This window comes from Papaver somniferum, unplaced genomic scaffold (assembly GCF_003573695.1).
Source record: "Papaver somniferum cultivar HN1 unplaced genomic scaffold, ASM357369v1 unplaced-scaffold_75, whole genome shotgun sequence".
Classification (NCBI taxonomy): Eukaryota; Viridiplantae; Streptophyta; class Magnoliopsida; order Ranunculales; family Papaveraceae; genus Papaver; species Papaver somniferum.
Genome location: NW_020650415.1, coordinates 825,972 through 832,161, shown reverse-complemented (window position 1 = coordinate 832,161; position 6,190 = coordinate 825,972). Strand labels below are relative to the sequence as shown.

The following is a 6,190-nucleotide window of genomic DNA, read 5'->3' as shown; positions in this document are numbered from 1 at the left end:
TTTCAATCATCTCTCTGTCATTTTTAATCTTCTCAATTGGCACAGGAGTCCCTGCCGTTATGAAATCGGTGAACCATTTGGCCAAAAACTTGAACCTATTCACTTGTTTTTTTTTTTAATTTACATAACATCAAATGGAGTTTATCTAAAAAAATGAGTCATAATAAAGGGAAAAGATATAATAATACGCACCAATTGATCATAGCCTGGTGGTTTTTGTATGAAGATATACTTGTAAACGGAAGCCGCGGAGATCATCTTTGATTTAAGCTCACGAAGTACACAAAAATGGGAATGCTCCCGGTACCACTCCATATAGACTCGAGCATTTTCATCACCACGGTTGGCAGCTCTCGCAGTGTTCACCATGAAGTCCATCCTCTTATCCCAATACTCAGAAACAGTAGGTGAACTAGAGTAAACTACCTTGATGGTGTCCTGGTTAGACTCGCTATGCTCCACGTCCAAATTGAACTTGCCATGTATGTGGCTCCATGGAACTCCTTGTATATAACCATGTTATCGCATCACCATCGAGCCAACATCACATAACCTGTGTGGTGCCAGAACGGTCCATAATAGCGACACAACTCGGAGGGACCCACTATATGTCCAGTAGCCCGGTCTTCCTTGTATGGATCAAAACATACCTCTGTGGCATTCATCGCGTCTAGTTTCTCCCTATGACTAACCAACTGCTTCTCCTTTGTCCTTGAACGGTTGTCATTGAACTTGTACTTTGGTCCTCTCGGTGTACCTTTGTTCCACTCGGGGTTCTCTACTGCCAATTTCAGACCAGGGTAGTGGTCATAGATCCATGTCTACATAGATGTCGAACCACGTATTAGAAATTCATTCTTACATCAGATGAACAAAAAAACACACTACGTATTAGAAATTTGGCTAGTTTGATAATGATGACGAAATTCTGTTATGAGAAAAGACAAGAACGTGTGAACGTTTATCAATGGAAGAAATAGGAATAAAAAATGATAAAAGAAAAGGACGTGCTAACGTTTATCAATGGAAGAAGAGGGTTACTGAATTCTCATTGAATGATATCTTGGTTTAAGGGAGTATGTTGGAAGTTAAACCAAGATATGGGGATTTGGTTCGTAGATCAACATCATATGTTCATCCAGTCTGAATGGATCAACTGCTGCAGTTGACACAGTCAAGTTGGATCGACATACGTTGTTGACACACTGTGCGATATTTGGAAATTCGAGTTAACTAGAAGAACAAATTGTGTCGATTGCTTGTTTTAGAGTTTTACTATATTTAGAGTTTCTTTGTGTTTCTAAAAGTGTGCTTTATTTAGAGTTTGTTTTTATTAGGAAAGTACTTTGAGTGAACGTCAAGTTGGAGAGACTATAAGTAGGCTAGTGCGCCATGAAGAATTTTACACCAAACTGATTATCAATGTAATCGTTTTATTGCTTTCGTTTATTCTCTATTCTCTGTTGCTCGATCCTACAACAGAGTTTATTCAAGTTCGCCTAATTGATTTCTTCTCTACTTCTGAGAAGCAAGTAAGGGCGTTAGGATGTGTTTTGGAATGTATCAGTTGTAACTTTAGGCGTTTTGCTGAAATGTAGATGATGAAACCAACCCTGTTACAAATAATCATGATAAAGTTGTAGCGTCATGGTTTGAGTCTTTGTGGTAGTTGATGGTATTTGTTCTCATTTGTTGCCTCGTTGCCATTATAGGATGGTGTTGTTCTTGGAGCGGATACAAGGCAACAGAAGGAATCATTGTTTGTGACAAGAACTGTGAAAAGATTCATTACATGGCACCTAATATTTACTGTTGTGGAGCAGGAACTGCTGCTGATACAGAAGCAGTTACAGGTATATTTTCTCATTTTACTCTTTTGTAGGCTGAGGTTGTTAGTCATCACAACCATACCCAGTGTATGCATGTACTTTCTACCCATCTCATAACTGCCATTTAGCAAAAACGTGGATATTCTGCTCTGGAAGTTATTTATGGATAAACGACAGTTTCATTGTGAAGTTTAGAGTATGAAAGTTAACAATATATATATATATTTATGTACTAGGTATCACCCCGGCCTACGATCGGGGCTCAACCTTTTTCGATTTTTGTTTGTTGTTTGATCGGCTAGTCAGTATTCTCCGACAAAATTTTGACCAGACTGTAATTGTTGGGATGATGTTTAATTAGTCGGAGGGTCATAATAGCGTGTTTTGTTGCTTGGATAAGATTAATTAGTTAGGAATGTGGAATGGAAATTTATAAGCTTAGCACGTAAATACTTTGATGGTTAAGTCAGCCGGGGCCTACGGCCCCGGCCGTTTATTTATCTAAGATTAATCGTAGTCTCCGCACCTGGAGTCCAGTGTTTTTCTTGTTGTCAACACATTCCCTGCATTAAAATTAGTCGTAATTAGGTTGAAATTCAAATGATGAACTTATAAGTCTGTTGGAGCCTATGGCTCGTTGATCGGGTGCAATTAGCCGAAATTTACAGACCCAGCCATGACCCCTTAAATTCTATTGGAGTAATAAATAACAATAGCGTATAGTTAAAAATTATACTATACGCTCCCCGTCATTTTTTTCCTGTGAACGTTCCTTGCTGTATCAACTAATAATTTCCATTGTAAAAATAGTGGCTGAGGTGGAATATATTCCACATAGAATAGAAGGGGTACATATGGATTGAATTCCAAAGACAAATGCTAGGTTTCCATTGAAATGGGCAGGCCATGAGATGCAGTGCGAGTGGGATGCTGGGATTGTCTACCATTAGAGACAGCAAGAACCACGAATGATGACAGACATGTGAAGTCTTCTTTATATAAAACGTCTGATTCGGCCTGGCCAATTATATTTGAACGGATGCTATTAACTTCGGTTTCTTGGGGTCTAGCGACAGCTCCTGGAGCTGTTGTTTCTAGTAGTTGTGATAATAATACTATGAAGATTTGGAAACTTTACAATTCGATATGGAAGTTGGAATCAATTACTTCAAATGGCTTCAAAGGATGGAACGGTTACCATATGGACTGCCGCAAAAAAAATAAAAAAAAATAAAAATAAATCAGTGGGAAGTTAAAGTTAAGAAGGATTTTAATACTTATATCTCTGGAGAACTTTGTGGTCTCTTACCGATAATATTTTGGTTTTTTCTGATAGTAACAGCAGTCTTACATGGTGGATTGAATCTAGCAGTTTTTGGTCGTAAGAATTATCCAAAGGTTGCTCTTTCGTATTTGGAATTGCTTCCTAGTACCAGAATTAGGACCCATCTCTATTTACAGATAAAGTGTTATTCAAAGAAACTGTATTATACTAAGAAACCTGACGGCAGTTATCCGTATTCACTACGAAACCAAATTAAGAAACCTGACGGCAGTTTTGGTATTCACTACAAAACCAAATTATTGTTGGAACCGTGACTAATCATGGCACCGAAGGCATCTGACGCACGGAAATATCCCTCGCCCAACTCTCGATCAGCGCCGCAGGATGACGAAATCGATGGTCGGATTTGTCAGTTTAGACAGACAGCACTTATATATATATATATATATATATATATATATATATATATATATATATATATATATATATATATATATATATATATATATATATATATATATATTTTGTAGACATGGTCAGCTCCCAACTTAACCTACACCGTTATGCAACTGGTAATCAATCAAGGGTTGTAACAGCTCTTACACTTTCGAAGACTCACCTTTTCAGGTATATTTATCTTTTGCACTCAGATGTTTTTGGTTTTGCAGAGTTCGAAAGAATCTGGATAACCAGAGGTTGTTGCACTATTCTGCAGTCACCAGGGTCACGTGAGTGCTGCTTTGGTGCTTGGTGGAGTTGACGTCACTGGACCTCATTTGCATACTGTGAGTTCAAATACTGTCACTGCTATCTCTTTTAGTTTCTTCTTTATATTTGTTCGATTTTGTAACTGGAAGTTGTTTTTTGTAGATCTACCCACATGGTTCAACTGATACTCTTCCTTATGCCACGATGGGTTCTGGTTCTCTTGCTGCTATGGCCATGTTCGAATCACAGTACAGAGAGGGCATGACTGTAAGTTGTCACACTATTTGGGTTATGTTACTCAATTAGATACAACTTTTATTGTGTAGACGATTTATCTTTTATTCTTTTGTTGTACCATTGGGAAACTTCAGCCATTAGTCTTGAGTTCTGCATTTAGACAAATGCATTTTCCCTTGGTTGTTATTGTTGCTTCTCTTTTTTCCTTGTTCAGATCTTTTTCTTTGTGTTTTTGAGTCTTATCCTAGGGAGATTTTGTCAAACTTGTTGGAACAGTCACGTTTTTCTATCAGTCTGTATCGTCTTGGTCGAATCTTTAAAAGATAAAAACAATTGAATAACTTCGTCAATTTATATGTTTATCAACTATAATTACTTTGAGCATGTACTTTTAGGAACCATCTCATTGTAACCATGGCTTAGTGATGATGAACTAGATTCAGATTTCGTGTGCAGTATTTGTTAGGTTTTAAAGATCTCATGTTATAGTGTCGCTTGCCATCCTAGTTGACATAACTTAGGTTTGTTAAGTGATGGAGGAATAATGAAGCTCATTCCATTGGGATGATCCACCTCAGTAGTTATCCAGGGCTGTAAGTTTCTGTTGCATGTGAAGAGAATTGGATGCAGGATGGGGAAGGAAAAAATGCTGATAACCAGCTTGTTTCTCCTCAGTCCTCATTTAACTGGATCGCTCATGCCTAAACACTAAACAATTATTGAGGTAGTGGCTTGTTTGTAGTTTTACTAAACTGTTCGATTTTGTTGGTCTGTTCTCTTTTTTTTTTCCTTCTCTTGTTTCAACTCACAATCTCAATGTTGTCATTCACCTGAAACTTGAATAGCACATGTATGTTAACACTTATGTTTGTGCCGGCAGTTTATTATCTGTTTGATGTATTCGTGAATCTCATCTACCAAAGAATTATGTAACTCTTGTTATTTCCTCTGACTCTTCTATTGTGAGGTTAATACGGTTTTTATGTGGACTGTCTTTCCTAATTATTCTGATGTAGACTATTCTATAAATTATTGCAGAGAGAGGAAGGCATTCATCTTGTTAGTGAGGCAATCCGCTGAGGTATTTTAAATGATCTAGGAAGTGGTAGCAATGTTGATGTCTGTGTGATAACCAAGGTATGTTGATCAGCCCCTTGTAGAAACAACGTCATCTCTTTTTTCTGTTACGGTTGCGCTTAACACTGTAGTGTTTTCTTTCTGGTACAGGACGGGACTGAGTACTTGAGGAACCATATGTTGATTTACCACGACTTCACTGCATATGTAAGTAATGTCTAATGCAAGGTTTTGAGTTCTGATGTTATCTTTGTTGCTGCTGTGATGTTATGTTTTGCAGAGGTCCTATCAACAAAGATCAAACAATTGAAAGAGAAAGTAATAGAGGTGGGTTTTGAACGAGCAGATGCAATGGAAGAGTGAATTATGTGAAATTGGTTTTCAAAATCCAGACAGGTTTTAGAACAATTTACTGAACGTTTTACATATTGTATCCTAAAAATGTTGCAATGAAGATGGTCTTCGCCATTTCTGGGAACTTACAATTAAAAATTTATTACCTATATCGTGTAGTTTGAATCTTGTCTTAGATACTGTTTATTTCACTTGCAAAAAAGAGGGCTACTGCTGTAACATACAGAGATTTCTCTGCTTCGAAAGTCCCATTTTCCAGCACCTCACTAGTGAAGTTAACTTCTGTGCACTGCTGCGACCAAGAACATCTTACTTTTACACCTAAATCAGTTTTGGTTGCCTCTCTCATAATCTGAGACGCCGCTGAATGTAAAGATTGTTTGAGAACCTATTATTTGGGTGCTGTCATCTTTCCGTGATATTGCATCTGATTGGGGATGGGCATGGGGCGGGGACTTTGAATCCCATCCGGGCCATCCCTATCTGTACATACCGATGTCTTGACTTGCACGGTTTGATCATGCAAGTGAAGACATACAGTCCGTATCAAGTGAAAGCGATAAACAAAAAAAGTTCAATTATCTTATCGAATCTTGAGGTGATGCAAATACCAAAACTCAATTATTAATCATTGAAATTGATTGTAGTAACTCACACAGGACCAAGGTTTCTGTACTCTTTTTCGGGTAATGGACCGATA

General features: G+C 37.7%; 1 pseudogene; it reads left to right on the top strand.

Annotated features, from left to right (window-relative positions):
- The first annotated feature begins 288 nt into the window (after positions 1-288).
- LOC113344210 lies at positions 289-5,499 on the top strand (annotated as a pseudogene).
- The last annotated feature ends 691 nt before the right edge of the window (positions 5,500-6,190 follow it).